Source organism: Cyanistes caeruleus, chromosome 3 (genome assembly GCF_971803275.1).
Source record: "Cyanistes caeruleus chromosome 3, bCyaCae1.hap1.1, whole genome shotgun sequence".
NCBI lineage: Eukaryota > Metazoa > Chordata > Aves > Passeriformes > Paridae > Cyanistes > Cyanistes caeruleus.
Window position 1 is genome coordinate 75,942,300 of NC_141703.1, and position 7,945 is coordinate 75,950,244.

Genomic DNA, 7,945 nt, shown 5'->3' on the forward strand with positions numbered 1-7,945 from the left:
ACCACAGAGAACCTTATGACCTATGGTTACAGAAGTCCCTTTCATTTATGCACAAGCTCTCTGGCAGAGCTTGTGCATAATACTCGGCAACAGATCTCATGTGAGTAATTCTCGCTCAGTGGTTAATGTCTCTTGTTTCCAGCTTGTCTGATGCCATGGTAATGTCCTCATACAGCCACTGTAATTTCTTTGTATAACAGAATCAGTGTTTCTCCTCCAGCCTCCTTTAAGCTCAATTACCTCTTTTCGTCTTCACATTGTTTTCTCCCAGATTTATGTCTTCCACTTGTGTACACACATGCACATGCTCCCCCTCCCTTTTTATGACTTTTTTTTTGTTTTCATTATTACATGATTAATTGTGTCTGGTAATTGTTCATATTGTTATAGGATGTTGAGCATACACTTCTTTGCAGGAGAGAATGCAGATCAATATAGTCAGAAACTCAAATCTGGAAGAAACAGTAACACAGAATTAAATAGCTGGGTTTGGGTTATTCTCCAGTGAACTCCACCTTGCCTGTAACACTCAGGATGCATTATCCATTCACCAGAGGAATTGTCCTGCTGAGCCCTCATTAAGATGACTTTTTTAAAGATTTTCTTGGGAACTGTGTTGCTTAGTTGTGGAGTAGTTCTGTGTTTGCTGCTTTTAGGTTTGTCCCAATGATATTACCATGGCCTCTGTCTTATGTCAAAACTAAACAAGAAGTTGTTTTCTTTGATCCAAATTGCACGAGAGAGACAGAGAAAGGATTAAATCCTGGTATACATTTCTGACAATTTGAGTGTGAGGGCAGACAGCACATGCTGGGATTACCTTTAACAGATGACCCCCTAAAAGGTTTACTCATCTATTCTGTGTCTGAAAAAAAATTAGAAAAAAATTTGATGTGTATTCACATTGTTTTATCTGCAACAATTACTAAAGTTTTCTTGAGCAAAGAACAGATTGGAGTCCTATGCTCCACAGCTGGTAAGTTGAGCATAAATGTGATGAATCTAAGGTTTCTAAAGCTTCTCTGTGTTATATCTCTTTACAGACTGTCTCAGGAGCTATGAAAATATGCTACAATTATACATAACATTATGAGTGCAAAGTCATTTCATCTCTACTCAAGCCTTTATTTTGTCCCTCCTGGAGATAAAGACAGGAAGGAGATCATGTATTTACAATTCTGTGCAGTACAAAATGCTATATAAATCTAAATGTTTCTTAAATGTTTTGTCATGTTTGCTTATTTGGGGCCTGAGAATTACATGAACTTTTGGGTACAGTGTGCTTGAGTGGTAATTCTTAATTTCTCCTTTAAGCATAGTTACATTTGGTACTCTGTTAAAAGGATGACACATTTGTTCTGATCTCCACCTCTCCTCTCCTCTCCTTACCCTTTACTTTTAACCTTCTTACTCTGTATATGGTGTTTTGTTTTGGAGAATGGATAATGATTGTGTAAACACTGTGATAAAAAATCTTATGAAAAAATGTTGCTATTTATCATGACCTTTGATATCTGAAAAACAACTGTGATCAATGCACATCTGTGATGTAGAACTAAGGTTATAGATTCAATTATTTTACCCATAAGTAGCTGAAGCATTCATGTGATAGTTATTTGTTAGGACTTAACCTAGACCTTCCGTTCAAAATGACACGTTCAAATATTAGAATAAAAGCCAATTTATCTGTAAGGTGGTGGTACCCCATGGGGATCACACTTTCAAAGGATTCACATCAGGACTTTGCAAACATCTGTGTGTTATAAGGACATTCTGGCTTCAAATATGAAACAGTGCCTCTTGGCTCTTTTGTGTCTCTGTGACTCTGTGTGTCTGTGGGTATGAATTTCTTTTCACTGTCACACAATTATCTTTGTCTAGCAGATCTGTGTCAATTTTTTGGTGTTTCAGATGCATAAGGCTGTACCTGCTTTTTTTTTAATACTTTCTTCCAAAACCTGCTAAGTCAGTGTCTTTCATTTTACACTCCTGTGTGCTAGCTCTTCCCCCTGGATGCTTCTGCATGTCCTCTTGACTTTATTTTAGGATTTACTGTTTCTGTTCTTGTTTCATCTTTTTTCACTCCCCGGAGAGTTGTAGTTTCTTTTCTCTTTCTCAATATTTTTATAATCATTAGATCTAGTACCTGTGGCATTTTCTATGTCTGATAAGGCATTATTTCCACGGAGTTGTTGTATGTGATTTGGAAATGTATCATTATAAACCACAGTAATGAAGCTGAATGTTTGATGTTCATTATGCTGACAGCATTTGGCTTCATGTTGTTTCTATGAAAATAAACAGGAAAATATTAAGACAGAAAACAGGAAACTACAATGGAGGATTATCAGAAAAAAACATAAAACTAGCTGAATTTTATATCTGTATTTGCAGTTTTGGAAAGAGTCTCTGAAAGGTGACTCTAGGAATGTTGTTCAGAGATATATGAATTAGATCTCCTCTCTATAATTATAAGTTCAGTAGCAGTCTTGTGACATATTTCTTTTCCTTGTTTTCCCTTACATGCAGACTTAAATACATCTTCAAAGGAACAGCTAGCACTTATAAAACATGGATCAACTATTGGCCCTGCAGCCTTGCAAGCAAAACACATGACATTTCACCATATTTCTGCATTCTTAAGCTTATGCTGCTTATTCATCTTTTTGAAGAACTCGTATTGCTGTTCTCAGTCTTTTTAATAGTGAATAAAGGTCTGCCACTCAAGGAACAGCAATAAAAGTGGGGCAAGATGTCAGTCATATCCGAGAGCTTAACACAAGTTGATTTCAATAGTAAGGAAATGTGCAGTTTCTATTTTAGCTTTTGAAATGGTACAAAACCTCAATTTTAGTTCTACTTTAATGCCACTCATTTGCTCGGTTCATAATTTTTAAGTGGCAAAGAATTAGCTTAAAGAATTTTTGGATTCCTCATTTTTTATTTATATGGGTAAGATGAGGGAATCTCAGCAATCCACATATACCCAAAAAACTGGCTTTCAAAGGCTTTATCCATATAGTGAATTGTTGTAATTATATTTTCATATTTTTTCAATATTTCACATTTTTACACAGTTCTGTCCTGGAAGCTCTGGATTGGCAGAAACATATTATTCTGAGAAATTTGAATGGATCTAAAAGACCAATGAATTAAGTTTTAAAGTACATATGTGTATACAACACCTACAGCAGCAAAGCACATGAATGCTGCGAACGTGTCTTTTTACAGAATTACTCTCTGGGAACTACATCTCATTGACACAAGAAACATCAGCAGTGTAAAATGAAAGTGCATTCTGTACTATTATGACCATATTTGACATAATCAGAATAGTTCTGGCTCTTGTGAGAAAAGTTTCATCTATATTTGTAATGATAGGGTTTTTTTCCTAGTTTGTTCCCTCTTTACTACAGCAGGGGACATATTTGTCTTGTATGAGTGATTTAAGATGATTTTCTGCTTGGACAGTAGACCTAGTTAATATCTGACAACAAGACAATTTACAGTATATATAAAAAGTTGAACACAGATAGACCATAGCTTATTACTGGGGACAAGAACAATTTATTTCCCAAGCCATGTCTTAACGCTGTGAAACAGAGTCATAATGGCATTCTCTAATTCTTCCCTTTAATTTTTATTCTACACCCTCAACTTCCTTCACTGAACTCCCTACAGGGACACACAGCTGGGGTGTCCTCGGAGCAAAAGGTAAGTTGGCAGACTTTTTATCTTGAGTAATAGAACTTATAGGGATGACAATGTAATTTAAAAGTGGAATCAGAAAAATCAGTGTCAAACTCTCAGTTACCACACTACAGAGTTTTACTTGATTCATGGTGGCTCACAGGCAAGTATTTAATTACAGTTAGGCACAGGTAAAGAAACAGGAATCAAAATTATTTTCCATTATTTAAATACATATATATGACTCTCTTCCAGATGGAATCTCCTCAATTCAACTTAATATTAAATTTAAATTAATTCTCTATGGAAGAGACTACTGCCTGGCCAATATCGCATGGTGGCCTTTCTAACCTCAACTCTAGGGACTATTTTGCTTCAACCATTTTGTAAGAAAACATATTTTCTATGATGAAGGGTAATGCTGCAAAACAAAATAAAAGGGACAGATTTTGCCTCTAACTCTTGAATAAACACTTTCCTAGAATTTTTCATAGGTAAAGATAAGTGTAATAATGTCCCCATAATAGGAACATTTCAATGTGTTTTTAACATTTTAAATTACCAATAATTAAACATTTAATACCTCTGTGCTAATATTTATTTTTCTTTTATACTTTCATATTTTCCAATTGTTATTTAGGTATATCTGTAATCTGTGTGTAGAAACAATATGTCTAATCTCTAAGGAAATAATACTAAAAGAAGAATTGCATTTTGGTAGGTATAAATAACCATGTCAACAAGGGGTAGTTTAGAGTATGCAGTGTCACTATTGGGATTTACAGAATTCACTAAAAATTTCATACCTCAAAAGTGACTCTTCATATGTGATTTCAACTGTGCTAAAATTAAAGCCTCTGGCATAACATTCTGAAACTGTTTAATAATATTCAGTAAGACTATAGGTGTTTAAGATTGGAAAGAAAAGAGAATGCTATGGCAATAAATGATTTTTATATTTTTTAGCTGAATAAAGATATTTTGGGGCCTGTACAGAATTAATTTTTTAACCTTCCTGATGAGATTGAAGTGTTTTGCTTTTGGTGAAAAATAATTTCATTTTTTCCTAACTCCATAAATGTTAATTTAAAAACTGATTTCAAAATCCTGCAATTAAAAAAAAAAAAAAATTAAAAAAGGCTAAAATTAAATTACTTAATTTTTTGCTGTGTATGTCTATTTTGCTCAATCTGTTAAGTTTTTGTAGGTGTGGTTTTATCTCAGTTTGCAGCTCAGCCACATCCATCCTCTTGCTCACTGTCCCCCAGAGGGATGGGGGAGAGAATTGGAAGAACAAAAGAAAAACATGTAGGTTGAGATGAAGGCAATTTAATAGGTAAATAAGAAGTTGTTCAGGAAAGCAGAGGAAAACAAGGAATTCATTCACCACTTCCCATGGGCAGGCAGGTGTTCAGCCAACTCCAGGACCACAGGGCTCCATCATTCATAACTGTGGCTTTAGAAGAGAAATGCCATCGCTCCGAATGTCCCCTGCTTCCTCCCTTCTCCTTCCCCCAGCATTGTATGCTGAGCATAGTGCCACATCTGGGGCCAGCCAGCCCAGCTGTGTCCCCTCTGCCTCTGAGGGGTGGGACAAGGAACAGAAAAGGCTTTGACTCTCTGTAAGCACTGCTCAGAAGCAACAGAAGCGACAAAATTATCCCTGTGTGATCAACATTGTGTTCAGCACAACTCCAAAATGCAGCCCCAGACCAGGTACGATGCAGAAAATTAGCTATCACATCACAAACCCATTCCACTGGCACAACAGCTCTGTCTCGTTGTGCTCAAGTCTTTGTGACTCTCCTTGTGTTCATGCCCTTCTCTTGTCCCCATCTTGTGAGGGGCATGTAAAGTACCTGAAACCAGATCCTGTCACTGGAGCTGTGGCCCTCTCTGTGTCTCTAGAAGTGTCAGCAACAGAGGTGACTGGTGGAGGATGATGAAGTGCCACCCTTTTCCACTGCTCTATGAGAAGGCCATGGATAGCCTTAACTTACAGACAACATCTGTGATGTGGTGGGGCAGGTGCCTGATGTCCAACCCCTCCCAGCTCTCCTGATGGTGCATTTCAGGTTTACAGCATCTTCTGTGCCTCTAGAATTTATCTGGCAATCTTTGTGCTATCACGTTCCTTGTCAGTGATAATAAAACCTGTCTTGCCTATAGAGGGTTTCCTAATGAAGCATGGAAGGCAATACAAGCAAAGCTTCTGTGCACTGATGCACCGTCAATAAATCACACTCATAAAAGGCAAGGAGGTGGCTCGATTTAAAAGTAGAGAATTAAAGTCTTTTATTCTGCTGCCGCTAATTCAGTAATTCCATGTGCATGCAAAGGCCCCATGATGCTTCAGGTTGTTAATTTAATGCTGCCATTTAATGAGTAATGTAGTGGTTTTGCACAAAACAGTGTAAATTTTGCCGCAGTGTCAGGCAAATTGCTTCAGGCTGATATGGTTTATACACACCAGACTTCATGAAATTATTTTTTTCTCCCATCCTTAAGCTTGATATATTTATGAACACATAGATTATTTCCTGTATTTTGCTTTTTGTGAATTTTAGAGAGGGTTTTTTTGTGTTGCTGTTCTCACTCCAACCTACTACATGGAAATATCTCAAAATAAACTATAAATATGAAGGTACCTGCACAGTGCTCTTTCTGATGTCTTATGTATGGAGACAGAGGTCTTAAAATTCCTGGCAGGATTTATAAAATGAAAGGAAGCCCATTTCCAATGTCAGCTGGGAACTAACTATGGCATTCCTATCTTTCAGTGAAATTGAAAGAATTTTCTAAAATTGATGGAGTATTCTGCACAGTGCAAGCAAAGCGTGGTGCCAGGATGCTGCAATCATTTTCACTTCTGTCAATTCCATAGCACTCTGCTCTGACAGATGTGCAGGGGATTTTTTTCTTCATTTTTTTATGCCCTTTGAAAGTGAAGAGGAACAATTGCTAATTGTACTGAAGTGTGTGGAAAAGATTTTAAAAATAGCAATTTATTTTTATTAAAATTAACTTAAAGTCCAAAATGAGTGGAATAATTCTGATGGGAGATTGTTGTTGGAAAGTATTTCTTATAAATGAGTTTTGGATCCCAAAACTTTGATCCTTACATTTTTCCTGAAAGGCAAATAAAAGAAAGACAAAAATGGAGTGTTTTTGTATATGCTGTGTATCTTCCATTGTTACACAAACTCTTGCCCCAGGAAACCTGTACAGAAGTCCATTAAAACCCTAATTTTGGCTGAAACAGAGAACCTGTGTGTAAAGATCTTGGGATTTGGTCCACAGTCTAAAAGAAACCTTGCAGCTCTGTGCAATTCAGCTGAGGGAAATGTTTCTAAGAACACAGCTTGCCTTTGGGTACAGCAGCAGTATTTAGCTGCTGGGTTGTCTTGGGCTTGCTGCAAAATTGCTCTTTTTGGAGCTTAGGAAAGGACAGAGGCATTTAGAGGACAAATGGCTGCTTTGTATCAGCTTCAGCATTTTTATATGCTGTACACCGTGGGAGAAGAACAATGTCTGTCATCTTTGCTTTTGACAACTTTTCCCTGAAATGAAATGACCAGAAGTCACCAGTGTGCTACAGACTAGCCCAGTCCTAACACTTATCCTGCTGGGTTTAGTTTATCCACATGTGTTTCCTGGGCTCTTGCTCTGCCTGGCAGATATGGGAAGCCAATTTTTCAAGAAAGAAATTTTCCTCTAGAATGATTTAGACTTTAGGAATCATGCTTTTACTTATTACTCATCATAACAAGTGCTTATAGGAGCTACTTTGAGAGGTAATCCTCACTGCCTGTTGGGATGCCAGGTCCCAGGAAAAAATGTGAAAGATCCAGAGGAGAGATTTCAAGTACTTTAATTTATTTCAAGACTTCCAAGCTGCTAGGGAAGGAAAGGACATTGTCTGAACATGCTTTAAAGTTTGTTTTGTTTTGTTTTTTTCTTCTGACTTGAGGCATAACAGTTTTTCTGCCTAACAACAGAGAGACACAGAGGAGGTTTAAGTCTGTCTTGCTGATGCTGGCAAGTTCATCCTTCAGAAGCTTAGTTTTCCTGTTAGCCTGGGCTGCCTTTTGAGTGTGTGCCACATCATTAACACCTCCTGATCTGCAAAACTTAAAGTACTTTCTTTAACAAAAAACGAGCCTGTATTCCAGCAATGGCCTAACAGTAACTGGTTGTGGTTATTGATATTTACAGAAAAGTTTGAGAACTCTTTGCGATTGGTTTCATACCTTTT